Below are 14,525 nucleotides of genomic sequence, written 5' to 3'. Positions count from 1 at the left end.
CAAGCAGAATTCAACCAAAACCACGTTATGTTTGATTAATTGAGTGAAGTCTCAGTTCATTGTGTTTCAACTTGCTGTCAGACTTGAGAGCGAGTGGGCAGTTGTTTGTTTCCATCAAGGCAGCTTTTTGCCATCCCCTAGCCAAAATCATAAATACTGGTTGTTACTTTAAATCTTCAACTTTGTTCCTTAGTATTTTAAATGATGGCAGCTCCAGCTTGGGATGGAGAAAGAGCGAAGAGAGAGGCATGGCCTCCAGAGCCCCAGATCTTTTCGTAGAGGCCCAAGTACAAAGTCACCTTCACAACCCTTAAGCTTTTGCTCGCCTACTCAGCAACTATTTCAAAAGCTCACCCATTCCCATAGCCATTTCTTGATTTATTTCTCATCCTCAAGTATAAAGTGCTCAGTGGTTTATGTTTTGATAAATGGTTGAGAAGACCAAGCATAGTCCAATGGGGACTATTTCTGAGTAATATCCAGTTTACTGGCATAGTCTAATGTCTACTTGGCAAAAACTGAAAGCATGCCCTCTCTATTCCAAGCAACTTTGTCTTTGGGTAGTTTGTAGATTTATCACTTGTTGGTCTACAGCCTTTAAGTTACCTATCCAAAGTTGCCCGATTTTATAGGAAAAGCCTGATGGTTTCCAAAAGCATTGCCAATTAATAGAGCACTCGGGCTATTTGAGATCTATTTCCACGGAGGAAATGATCTTAAAGTGAAGTTAATTGGGAGTGCACAGAGCCAGAGATGATAAATTCAGAATTGCATAATACATTTGGATACTAAAGAGGCCTCTGTCATCTCCAATCCTAAAGAGACCGGCTGCTGGAGAATGAAATTCAGAAAAATGCGTGGGTTATAAGCCTGCCTTGGCCTCCACATTTCCATGTGACTGTACATGTCACATGGCCTTTCTTGGCCTATATGAAAGTTCTACAGATAAATAGAACCAACAGGTTATTTTGTAAATATATGTTCATGTATTTCATACATGTGTACATATTTCATATATCATATATATACATATATAAAAGGAGAATTTTTATGGCAACAAATTCAAGTGGTAACAGCACCTGAGAAGTTTATTTTGAATCTGGAGACCCAAGAATGGCAATGATTTAACTCATTCTAAATCTGAAATGAGAGATATATGATTGAATGGCTTCTATTCAGAGGCAATGACCTAAGGTACAGAGTGTAATCCTAGGGAGTTTAATGACCTGAAAACCAACAGCTCTCATGTCCAATGTCAGGACAAAATAAAATCTCAGATCCAGCAAAGATAATTTGACCTTCTTCCTTGTCTGTTTGTTAATTTTTGTATTCTGCTCCTTAAAGGAATAGACGGTGCTCACCTAAAACAAGGGGAAACCATTCCCCTTTGAGTCAAACTCTATTCTCCTCCAATAACGCACCAGAGACACGCCATAGATAGCATCTAACCAGCTACCAAAGTATTTCTTAGCCCAATCAAGCAGACTAGGCCATACAAAATTTGCCATCATGAAGTCTCAGGGTCTTCATTCAGAGGAGACAGGCTTAGCTGAATAATACCCAAGTCTTCAATTAATCATCAGTGCTCTATGATATTAAAAAAAATAAGGCATATAACATTCTTCCTTGACCAGTTCAGGTAGCCACAGAAGCTGTTCACTGGGCATGCCCTCAACCACAATTTACAGGTTATCAATTTACCTTCTATTTTGAATTGCAAAAACTACAACCTGGTCTCTATTAGATTCTACCAAGGAATTGGTGATTCTGTTGGATATAGAAATGCTATGTTTTTCTTTCCTTTTTTCAGAACATGGTCATAATTGCTGGAAATGCAAATTGAGCTAGATGGGGGTAAAATGGCATATCCATGATTTCAGTTAAAGAAAAAAATAATAAAGTAAGATAAAATAAAATATTGCCAGATCTCATAAGGTGATGTTTGGGTTGGCAGTTTCTCTCATTAGAAACTATATTCTAAAAGGAGGAGTTGGGGGCCTAGGGGAGGCATATGTGGGTGACCTTGAGTGTTCTGGGCATGGAGCCAGATGGTAGATGCCTTAGACCCAACCCGAATCATTCCCTGAAGATCTGGGAGGTGGAGGTGCAGTTTATTTATTTGCCTTTTGTCCCTCTGTGTCATATGTGTGTCTTAGTACTGTGAAATCAATTACCTGCGGCAGAAGCCCTGAGAGATTCCAGCCTCCTCACTGAGAATGTGTCTTCAGATGAACACAAGAACTGAATGAAAATTGAGGGTCAGGTGCTATGGCTGCTGTCTCGCCTCGTCTCTCCATGGCAACAGCAGAAGTACCAAAGTTTTGAGCATCTTTAAGAAAGCACTTATCCCATAGGTTCTTGTGTCTGTCTAGTAACTCCTTAATGGCTTGTGTATAAATAGATAAGCGGTAGTTACAGAGATTCATAGGTGTTGTTGGACAGCATATATATTGTGCTTTCTCATATTCACTCCCTGTTACTCTTGATTGCTCTACCCTCCCCCCACTCCCCTTCCCTTATACACTCACATCTTTTTCTTTTCTTTTCCCTTTTTTGTTTGGGTTGTGCTATTGCTACTCATTTCTACGTATTAAAGAAAACAATGTGCTTTTACCTATCTTTTTTATATATGGCTTATTTTGCTTGACACCATGACCTCCAATGTCATCAATTTTCCTGAAAATAATAAATCCTCACTTTTTTTATGGCTGGATTAAATTTCACTGTGGATTATACTATGCCTTTATCAATTTACCTATTGACAAGTACCTATACTGCTTCTATAACTCAGTTATTCCTTAATCATCTTTCACCTTCTTTCTAGTAGTTACACTTCCCTGTTAAGTAAAATCGAACAAAGTATCATGCCAATGAACTCAGGATGCTTTTACTGGCTTCCCACGGCTCATGCAACTTTTCCTTTGGAGGGAAAATAGATGGTCCCTTAGAGTAGGATATGCGATATGTTCACATTGAACCTCTGTTTCCCCTATTAACACTGATTGAAAACATTATTAAAATTCAATTGGTTCATGAATCAGTCAGAGTTGTCTATAGAAAATGTGTTTATAAGCATACATCCCACTCTGATATAAATAATCTGTTAGCTTCTTGAGGCTGAGATAGCAAAGTATCATGACTAGGTGGCTTAAAACAACCAAAACATTTTCTTGCAGTTCTGGAGGCTAGCAGCCTAGAACCCAGGCTTCTGTGCTACTGTCTTCTGATTGAAACACTAGACAGAATCCTTTCTTGTTTCTCCTGGGCTTCTTATGAGAGCCAGCAGCCTCAGCATGTTGTTGTTGTTGTTGTTGTTGTTGTTGTTGTTGTTGTTGTTGTTGTTGTTCGCAGCTGGATCCCTCAGTTCTCATCATCATATGTGAGCTCTCCTGTGTCTCCTATGTCTTGTAAGGACACAGTGAGACTAATGGCCCACCCTATTTTACTATGACTCCGTCTCTACTAACTACATCTGCATTGACACTACTTCCAAACAAGGCTGTGTTCTAAAGTACAGGATGGCTTCCCCATCTCTTTTTGGAAGAAGCAACTCAAACCACAAGGCCATGCAAATAAATGACACTGTGAGATGAATCCCATTAGCATCTTTCCCCATAGCTAGAGTTTCTGATTTAACACAAATGAAGAATAAAATTTACTTCCTGACATGCCTGGGAAATCATACTCAGAGAACATCCCAAGTTCCAGGATAGTGCCTAAGCTCCTAATAAATACATATCCTGTTCCATATGCCATGTTCTACAGAGCCCAAGCGACAGGGTTCTGCCATCACAGTAGAGACAGTAGACCTAAGTGTCTACTGAAGAGAATCAATGATGCCCCTGTAGCTTGCCCTCACTAACCCACCCCTCCCCAGACTCCTTCCTCCTCCATCTGACTCATGAGCTAAGGTTCACTGAAAGCCAAGTTGCTTTAAATCTAACCATGTTGATGCTGCAGCAGGAAAACTGCAAACTGAACTGGGCCTAAAGCAACGAATCCAATTAGAAACATTTTAAGCAATTATTATGTTGGAGGCTGTGATCTTTTCTTATTTGAGTTTTTCTGCGATGACAAAGGGATGGTGAGGACCTTGTATGCCTCTAGGTAAATATTAATCTGCCTGAAGAGTCAGTGAACCAATGGGTAGCCAGGTAACAGGTCGGTGTTCATTGGAATAGGTTCAGAGCCAGGAACAAACCCCAGCAGGCATCCTAGGTGAAGCCAGCAAGCCCTTTGCCTTTACTTCTACCTCCTGAAGCAGGCACCCAAACTTCAACGGGCGTGTGACATACCTTGGGTAAGTCACTTGTGCTTTTAAGATTCTGGCTGATTTCCTTCTGCCAAAAAGCATATTTGTCATTTCTGGATAGAGCCCAGGTCCTCTGCAGTAATAGCAGGTAAAGTGTGTTTTCAAAGCTGAATCCCCCACCTGATGCTAGACACTCTACATGCTTTCTAGGGTAGGTGAAAAAGAAACTGAGAATCAGATTGTTCTGCCATTAGCAAAGAATAGGCCAAGGGAAAAAAGCTGAGGAAAAGATGGAAGAAGGAAAAGCAGGTATCAAAAGACTTGGGCAAAAAATCATTAACATGATAGAGATGGGATATGATAGATATTGATTTACATTCAGAATTTTAGACTCACCATGATAGGAAAGATTTTTTTCTTCAAGGCTGACAAATACAAATAGCCAAAACACTATTAATTTAACATTACTATAATCCATGATTGTTTCATGGTTCTTCTTGCTGTATGTAGTTTATTTTATATATGTGGAATAATATAAATGTATATGTAAAAGAATTTTAAGTGGTTTTAAAATCATTAACATACATTAAAATGATGAACTATCATTATCAGATATGATCATGCTCCTAAATTAGAAAAGTGGATGGATTTGGAAGAGCTACTGGAATATTTCCAGACTTTGGAGCTTTCTCCTTTCATGGAGGCACTTGAGGCCCTAGCCCACTTTTGCTGGCTTGATATCTTGACCTTTATGTAAATCCTGTGTTAGGTCAAACAAGAAAGTCAGGCATGTATCAAAGTTGCATGATGCATTAGTGGCTCTTCTCTTGAAAGCTAACGTATGAGTGGGAAAACCTGAGTAGGGAATGCAATGAATGGAAGAATCAATATATGTACTGAATTAATGCCTTCATCCACTTTCTATTCCTGTTCTGGGATGCCAAGGGACGGGTTCTTTATGAAGTAAATTAGTGCACTTTTTACAAGGCTGGAGGTTTGGAAGTCCAAAGCTGAAAGGCAGCGTATGGTGAGGACCATCTCATTGGTTGACATGCTCTGAGACCTCTGAGATCTCCAGTCCCCAAGTCAGCACAGAGCAGCACATGCCAGAAAAACCATGCTGGCTCGTGGGTCTCTTCCGCACTTTATGAATCCACTAATCATTGTGCAGACCTCGCTTCCACAGCATCCTGATCTCTTCCAAAGGTCCAGCCTCCAAACACCACCAACATGGAGTTTGTGAGACATGAGTTCTGATGGGACAGATGCACAGGATGAACCTAGTGAAGGATTGCAACCCCAAGGATGCAGGTTGTTCTCACTCTGTTTTCCTTTCCAGACTGAGCACATCACTAACAGTAAGATGGGTATATTATTCTCCTGCTGCTTAATTCTCAACACCAGCATCCAGAAAGGAGTACACAAGTCCCTCGTCTCCTTTCTTCCTTCACGGTTTCTGCTTTGTTTATTTATTAGCAAGTGACTCTGTCACGGTTTGTCATCAGGAATCACAGAGTTGCAAGGTCATACTCTGAGTCAACTCACCTTTGATTTTTCTCCTTGGGCAGTCTCCCAGTAAAGGAAAAAGAAACAAGACAGTACTGGTACTAACCAAAACTTAGGCAGATTTGGTCCAGCTTGAGGGGTGGACGTGGTCAGAGGAGAACCATCTGTCGCTTAGAATCCACCTTCTCATCCATCAAAGGCTTGATGGGCAGCTTAGAGAGTCAGGAAGTAAGGACCCAGTGAAGTCTCCAGGCCACGGTTCCTCTACAAAATGGCTTCTTATATTTTGTCACCTACTCAAAACAGGTCGGCTAAACATGGACAGTCGATGTTACCATATATTTGCAAGTAAGGAGTAGAATGGCGGGCTAGCTTTTTATATTGCCTTCACTTCTTCCCTTTTATTGTTATAAAGCCCTGGATCTAATTGTGACATTCTTATACGTGGCCAGCAAACACCTCGAACACATTCACCCTCACCCCCCTCTCCTGCCCGCACCAGGCTCTCTTCCTGATCCACATCGCCTTCCCTACAGTAGACTTCTTAAAAAAACATTTTCATTGTGATAAAATGCACATGCCTTAATGCTCATGTTATAGATGTATACTTCAATAGGTTTTATGTATATACGAACTACACAACTGTCATTACATTCTGTTTTAGCACATATTACCAAGTCAGAAAGTGCATATCAGAAGGCACAGCTCATTCTCCTGCTGTCCACGGTTCTTCATGGCACACAACATCCAATCTGTAGCAGTCGGCAAACCACTCTCCTTCTCTATTGCAAATTTTACCGTGAGTTTCTACCTCTGCCTAGGGCTTAAAACATTTCCCTAATATGTTTCTACAGTAAATTCAACATACAAGTTACATATTAAAGTCTTGATCCAGTTTGAATTGCTTGATGCGCGTGGTGGGGAGGCAGAAATCAAATTTCATTCTTCTCCATGCGAATATCCAGTTTTGCCGGCACCATTTGTATAGAGACTGTCTCTCTTGATTGGCAAATTTGGCAAAGATCCGATGACTGTAACAACAGGGGTTGACTTCAGAACCTTCAATCCACTGGTCTATTGGCTTCATTTTTTTCTGTCCCATGCTATCACCAGCAAAAAGAAATTTTATTCATGTTTATGAAGAGTGTTTACAAGTTCACCTAATGATAATAGCATGAGTAAGATTTTGATAGTTATATCTGTGGTTTTCAACTATCGTTTTTATGTTTATTTTATTTTACATGCAATAGTGTTTTGCCTGCATTCATGTCTGTGTGATGGTGTCAGATCCACTGGGACCACAGTTGTAGACAGTAGTGACCTGCCATGTGGGTGCTAGGAATTGAACCCAGCTCCTCTTAGATAATACTTTGCTTTCCCTTATAGTTAAATATTTCTACTGTGGACAGAGGGCTTTGTTTTTTGTTTACCTGGCATATATGTGGGATCCAGAACCTGCCTTGTGTGCTCAGCTGAAATGTCTCTAACTGCATGGTCTGCCAGGCTCCATAGTTGTCTACCAGGATCAACTAGCTACATTATGCTGACTGTAATTTTAGCTTCGTATTCTCACTGGGTGAGTATAAATGAGGAAACAGAGAAAAATATATGGAGGAAAAAAACATTTAAAGGTCCGAGGATTCTCCCAAAATCCCTATTCAGGATGTTTTACCTTAAAGATGACAAAACCTTTGTGTCCATCATTTGTACATGGACAGCAGTGGCCAGTTGAAAACTCAAAAAGCCTCATGCAGCTGCTGCTTGTCTTTGGAGTATTAAATGACACTTAGCCTATCTTTCGCCTGTTCCCATCATCAAATGCAGATCACTTAGCTCTTCCGTCCTAGCTTACAGAGTTCCTGGTACTTGATGACTGTGCTATCAGTGGTTGTGGTTAAGATGGTTACTGTGTGCTCATTTCTTCCATTTCTTGTGTATTATGCACCAAAACTCACAACAGCACAAAGAAGTGGTTGTACATGCTCCTGCTCTAAAGATTAAGGGACTGCTGCCTCACTCAAGGTCACATGGCTTTAAGGATATACAGGTTATATTTATATAACTCTTAGATAGAGCCAAATCATGTACCCATGCATGCTGACTACATACAACACATCAGGCTCGCCAGCTTTCTATAACTGATATACAACTACAACATACTCAAAGAAAAAGAAGCTTTTGGATTTTTTTTTTAAATAAAAGTGATTGACTCAGTTGGACCACTTTAGGAAATGATGTCACTAAAATCCATAAGGGGAAGTCAGACGTGAGAACCTAGAATGAAACTGTTGAAACAACTTGAGACAGAAAACATCTCTAAGTTAAACAAACAAAACCAGCACACTGAGAACACTGCTTCATTTCCATCAGCTGAAGAATTGGTGTCGCGACCAGGTTATTTCAGTTCTTGACTTAGTGATGTAAAACAGTCGTTAGTGTCACCACTCACCCATCAGCAGCACTTTTAAATTAACCTGGAAAGCAAAAGAACAAAATGAAGTACAGTTTATCACACTGTAAGTTCAACTATGCCTTCAAAAGGCAACTTCAGGTAGTAAAATGAACAACCAGACTGAGAGAGGAATGTCAGCCTTGGCACAAGCTACTAATTTACTGCCCCAAGATGGTCATTAACTGTGTTGCCCCATGAGGGAGAAGAGTATTCAAGGGCCAGAGAGAAATAACACTTAGATGGTCCCCACTGGGACAGAACTCATAAGAAAATAGAAACAGATCTCCGCACTCTCAGTCCCCCCTAAACAGGCTCCCTTATCACACAGCATCAAAGTCGAAAACTTTTTGACTACTAATCTTAAATAATCCTAAACCTTGGATACTAAGACTAGGAAGTATTTACTCTCTCCTATTTCCAGGTAAAGATGGGATGTTCTCAGTCAGATCGCCATGACCATGACAATTCTCTCTATTAATTAGAAAAGCATGTTCTTTCCTTGTGTATGGCATTTAGCGACTTCCAACTTTAAAAAAAATATATAACTTTTTGTAAGCCTTCTCATGGGGATTTAAAGCACAGGACAAAAGTAACATTTAAGAGTGGTTTTAATACTGCAGTCAGTGGGGGATTAATTTTCTTCGAGTTTAGAATTCCCTGCATCTGAAGATGGGATCTAGTACCTCACACACACAGAGCATGCGCTGGGATCTAGTACCTCACACACAGAGCATGCGCTGGGATCTAGTAACTCACACACACAGAGCATGCGCTGGGATCTAGTACCTCACACACACAGAGCATGCGCTGGGATCTAGGACCTCACACACACAGAGCATGTGCTGGGATCTAGTACCTCACACACACAGAGCATGCGCTGGGATCTAGTAACTCACACACACAGAGCATGCGCTGGGATCTAGGACCTCACACACACAGAGCATTGCTCTGGGGTCTAGCCCCTCACACACAGAGCGTGTGCTGGGATCTCATAAACACAGAGCATGCGCTGGATTACTGAGGCATAGTCTCAGCTCCACATATTTTTTAAATCAATTCCCTGAGCTTTCTAGAAAACATACGTTTATCACTTAGAGGCTGTCTTTCTCTTGCTAGTTTATCTGTTCTCTTCGTATTAGCAGCATAGCCCTGGTTTGTAAATGCTCCTCGCTCTCTCCGAGAAGTGGACCTGCACTGGCCTCTCAGCTAAAATAAACAGACAGTGATTCCGTTCAGGTCCACTGCTGGTGGTCACCACATTAAGATGCCCAACCCATGGCCACCCTGAGTAAGATGAACACTGGCCAATTCCAAAGATCCACATTTGTGCTGCTGTTATTCACTGGACCAGAACAACCGCCCCTGATTTGAAGTTGTCTTGTTTAGCTAGTCTGTTGCTTATAAAAATCCAGCTCTAAATCATAACAAGCCCTATTGGTCAGTCAAAGCTTCCTGGACTCTGGTTCTTTTTAAATATTTTATTTGCTTTATATGAACCTGAAACATTTTGGGCACTTTGTCAGGAATCCACACAATGAATATCTTGTAAAGAAGTGAATTTAAAAGTTTGGATTGGGTATGAGTAGCTGGAAAGATCCATGAATTTTCCCCAGCAGATTATTGCCAAAATAGCTGAATTTTGAAGCAAAAGATATAAGTGCAAATGAAATTGTCTCTCCAGTGTCCAGGAAGCAGAGCATTCCAAGAGGTGAACGACTGCTTATGCGTCCTGTTTACCCAGCCCAAGTCCTCTGGAAAAGTCCAAGCATCTCTGCAAATACATCCAAGGTGACAAGGAGCCTGCATCTATCCTTATCTTCCTGAATTGCCATAATGATTAAAAAGTTATTCTGTCCAGTTAAAAGGTTAGTCTAGTTCTGGCTAGTAACAGACAAGTAGACTGTCCAGGAAAATCCTTCCTTAAAGTGAACTGAAGCCAAATCTGGCACCATGTAATTTCCACTGGTCCGAGGCTACAGAAACCTGGATATATTCCTGAAAGCTGAAATGTTGGTAATTAATTCTCAGTGTGTCTGTGTTAGGAGGCAGAGGGTAATGCCTACCAAGAAGCATTTAGGTCTTCCCTCATGAAAGCTTGCTTATAAAAGCAAGTTCTGTGGGGCTATAGAGATGGCTCAAAGGTTAAGAACACTGACTGCTCTTCCAGAGGTCCTGAGTTCAATTCCTAGCAACCACATGGTGGCTCACAACCATCTATGATGTGATATGGTGCCCTGCAAGTGTGTATACAGGCAGAGCACTGTATACATAATAAGAAATAAAAAAAAAATTTTAATGAGCTCTGCCCTCTTTAGCTTGTTCACTCTCTAGTGTGTGCCCTCCCTCTTTCTCATTTTCTCTGATTTGCACTGTCTTGAACTTCCTCCATCCACCACTGGGGAAGCTCTCACTTGCTGGGGAAAGAGTATTTGGCCTTGCACTTCCTGGTCTCTAGAACTATAGAAAATAAGGCGGGGGACTCCACTCTATCCTCTAATGCCTTTGAATATACTCTCCCAGTGGGGACAGCCATTTCGAACGAACTCAGGACAACACAAAACATTCCTGGGAAGACACATTCTCTTCCCACCCTCAGCTTCCCCACTCCTGTATATTCCCTATATCTTTTCCATTCCTTCTGATGAACTGCATCCAGCTCTTATAATTCTTCAAAATAACATTTTAATTTTAAATTTGTTTAATAAATTCATACCTTAATTCTGTATTTACATCATTTATTCCCTTTCCTTTTCCTCTTTCAAATCTTCCCATATTCCTCCATACTCCCTCTAAGGTACGTGACCTTTTCTTCTATAATTGTTGTTACATATTTATGCATATGTGTTTGCATATTACCTCCTGAGCATATTTAGTGTTTCTCTCTCTCTCTCTCTCTCTCTCTCTCTCTCTCTCTCTCTCTCTCTCTCTCTCTCTCTGTGTGTGTGTGTGTGTGTGTGTGTGTGTGTGTGTATGCGTTTAGGTCTCACTCACTGGGATAACTTATCATGAAGCACATCCCTGGAGAAGTCTGATTTTTTTTTCCCTATACATTGACTGTCTATAGCTCTTCATCTGGAGATGGAGCCTTGTGAAATTTCTCCTACCCACATTAGCATGTGGACTGGTCTTGTCATCACGTAGGCCCTGTTTCGTTAACCACACTGTTGATATTTCATTGGACCAGCATACCTACCATATCTAGAAGATGCTATCTAGCAGCAAGCACCATCATCTTCTGGCTTATTCTATCTTCCTGCCTCGTCTTCCGAAGTAATCAAGCTTTAGGTGTAAAGGTTGTTGTTGCCAGCTGGGGCTGAATGCCTCACAATCACTTAGTCACTGTGTTTTAGCCAGCTGTGGATCATTGTAATAACCTCTGTCTGCTTTAAAAAAAAAAAAAAAAAGGAAGCGTTTTTTATGAGGGCTGAGAGCTAGCTTCACTCATCTGTGAGTATAAAGCAAAATGAATTCCTGCCATGACCCTTGGTTGTCTCCCAGAACTTGAAAGTAAGACCCTACTGCTGAAGTCATCACATACTTCACACACAGGATTTGGAGGCACCAAGCTGAAACTGATTTGAATGCCCTATTCCTGAGAGCTAGCTCTCATAGTACTGGAAGTGATATGCAAATTGGAAACACAGATAATTACCTTACAATCCATACCAATAGCAAAATTAGTTACAGAAGTACCATCAAAAATAATTTTATGGTTGGGGAGGTCACCACAACATGAGGAACTGTGTTAAAGACTCACAGCATTAGGAAGGTTGAGAACCACTGCCTTAACCCCTCCCAGTTCTACTCATCCACTCCCAACTTAGTCCACTTTTAATTTTATAACCCAGCTAATGCAACTTCTGCTGCCCGTGTACTCAATGGGTGGGGCCATACACTGGTGCATGCCCCGCCTACCAAAGGCCATACCTTTAATAAAAACTAGCTGTCCTTGACCCAGCACCCATCAACTCTCGATAGCTCTTTAGGCAGTGGTGGGAGTTCATGAACCCCGTTCTGAGCTGCAGTGTTGACTGCTTGCATCCTAAGCACATCTTTTGGAGATAACCACAGCTGCTGTGAGCTCAGGAGTACAATGATTACGTCTTGGCCAGAATGTACTGTTTTGCTGTGGTCCTCCTTGACCTCCGGCTCTTACCATCCCTCTCTGCTGGTTCCTGGAGCTGGGAGATGCATATGAATATAGATGTCCTATTTACAGCCGCCCCTCTTAAGATTCTAAAAGGCAAAGAAATTCAGTTAAAACAGCAGCAGAGGATTTTGGTTGAAGCCCGGACAGGATTTTGTATCTCTACAGCATTGAAAATATGAAATGATTCACCTGACAGGAGTGGGAATGCGTCATTGATGACTCCAAGCAACTATTTATCATAAACCGCAAGGCAATATAAAACTACTGGATGCTTAAATGTCCCATCCTGATGTAGTAAGCATGAGGTAGATAGGGTCCTGGAAAGGAGGACTATAAACAGAGAAGACAGTTAACATGTCTGAGAACCCTCAGGTATTACCCAACGTTTTTCAGATAATCGATAACTATTGGTTGAATAGATATGTAGGTGAATAAGTGAATAACTGATGACTACGGCTCATTTTCCATGATGACTTTTCACAGGTTCTCTCCAAAATGTTATGTACATTTTTAATCCCTTTTAAAATTAACTCTATTAAGAAGCTTGGTTCTCAAAAGGTACTTATGAAGATTGGACAAAATCATGCATTCAAGTGGTCAGAAATAGTGTCTGGCAGTCAATAAATGTTAACTAATTATTTTTTCCGTTCTCTAGTCTTTTTTTTTCTTAAGAGGATTATGCTGACGCCCTTGAGCTCACTAATCTCAAAATCATTTTGAAATCCATTAATGAAAAGAGATCTGGAGTTGCAATCAGTTCTTCCTCTGTGCCTTTAACTGGGCCACCCACACCCACATCAACCCCTTGGAGCTGGCACCAGTCAAACACAAGCCAAATCCTGGATTCTTTCATCTCCTCCTCTGGACTGTTTAGTTAGGTTCTGACCTTTAGGCCAGCTCTCCCATTCCCAGGCAGCACTTGCCTGTTGACCTGACCTCTGAATTGACTTTACCTTATTTGACTCTGTGCTCTTCCCCTTGTCTCTTTCAATCAGCCCCATGAAGACTGTAATTTCTCTTTGGTTCCAACAAGGCCTATTCCCTTAACCCAAGTCTTTGGATTTGCCTCTGTCACATATGGGTCAAATTTTCTAAACTATAGTTGTTATTAATATTGTTGAACTATTTAGCTATCACTTAATTAGGTATAATTAATATATAGTTTAGTTAATTAGGTATATTTAATATATATATGGTTTAATTAGGTATAGTTAATGTTGTTACCCAAAACTAGGAGATATGCCTGTGTTCTTCATGTACCTGTCTCTCAGGAACAGGGCGGAGGGGGGACTTCACTAAGGATCAGATTTTTCTTTTATTTCCGTGTTAATTCTGTGGGTCTGGCTCACTCAGTTCTCCCTTCCCTTCTATCACCTTTGCCTCAGACTGTGGTGCTCAGACCCAGCTACACACCAAGAGTGTGCCCCAAATGATATTTTTTTGGATATGTTTGCATTTTCCTTCTTCAAAGGCTTATATTTACAGATTGCTATGAGTGCCTAGACCCGCTGCCAGAATGCTTGAAGCTTCCCTGATTTTCTGAGTATATCTGAAAATTTATCAGCTGAAACCTAGGCTTGAGCTAATGTCAAAAGATAAGGCACAGCTTCGGTACATTCTTCAGCTACAATGACTCCAGCAGCTCTGGAGAGACAAGAAATACTCGCTCCCTTTTTAACCTCTGACTCATGGGAGATTTCCATGCATAATCTCATCTGATAGCCAAGTAGAGACCCAAACTATGAGTTCTGTGCTCTTGAAAAAAATAAAATTCTTGACTTGCTTGCTTCATGACAGATTCTGCAGACACTTATTTTGAGAAGATAAAGCTCGGACACGGGACTCCAGATGAGACCTAATGAAGGCGCTAAGAAAACCACACTTTCCCTATCTCTTCCCTTCATAATATTGTGGCCACTCTTGCCTTCAACACTTAATACTCAAGTGGAGGGGGAAGAGGGAGACACAGAGACAAAGAGAGACAGAGAGAGTTGTTTTCAATGTTTCCTGAAGATAACAGACAGTTGGATTTTTAAAAAATTTACTCAATGTATTTTTTGTCATATTTCTCCCTTCCCCATAACCTTCTTTCCTACCCACCTTACTTAATTTTCTTTCTCTTGCTTTAGAAACAAGCACACACACCAAAAATAAATAAAAAACAG

General features: G+C 40.8%; 1 protein-coding gene and 1 long non-coding RNA gene across 9 annotated transcripts in view; one reads left to right on the top strand and one right to left on the bottom strand.

The window, feature by feature from the left end:
• Positions 1–14,525, top strand: part of PRLR (prolactin receptor) — a 175,682-nt gene that overhangs the window by 99,508 nt on the left and 61,649 nt on the right. For 4 of the 8 annotated variants that reach the window (XM_084783714.1, XM_084783716.1, XM_084783717.1 and 1 more), the window contains exon 1: positions 4,211–4,300. The exons of 2 other annotated variants lie outside the window; for them this stretch is intronic. The gene's annotated coding sequence lies outside the window, so the exon portion shown is untranslated. Of the gene's footprint in view, positions 1–4,210; positions 4,301–14,525 lie in introns of those variants that run through there. 2 more of the 8 variants (XR_014779571.1, XM_084783710.1) reach the window with 1 other exon arrangement.
• On the bottom strand, positions 7,952–12,682 carry LOC311598569. Its single transcript, XR_014779580.1, has 4 exons — positions 12,550–12,682; positions 12,138–12,446; positions 11,404–11,593; positions 7,952–8,232 (listed from the first exon to the last, which is right to left on the bottom strand). It is a non-coding gene; the product is annotated as an uncharacterized lncRNA (long non-coding RNA).

This window comes from Acomys minous, assembly GCF_964271855.1.
Source record: "Acomys minous genome assembly, chromosome: 5".
Classification (NCBI taxonomy): domain Eukaryota; kingdom Metazoa; phylum Chordata; class Mammalia; order Rodentia; family Muridae; genus Acomys; species Acomys minous.
Note: the sequence above shows the minus strand (reverse complement) of the source record. Positions and strands in the feature narration are given on the sequence as shown.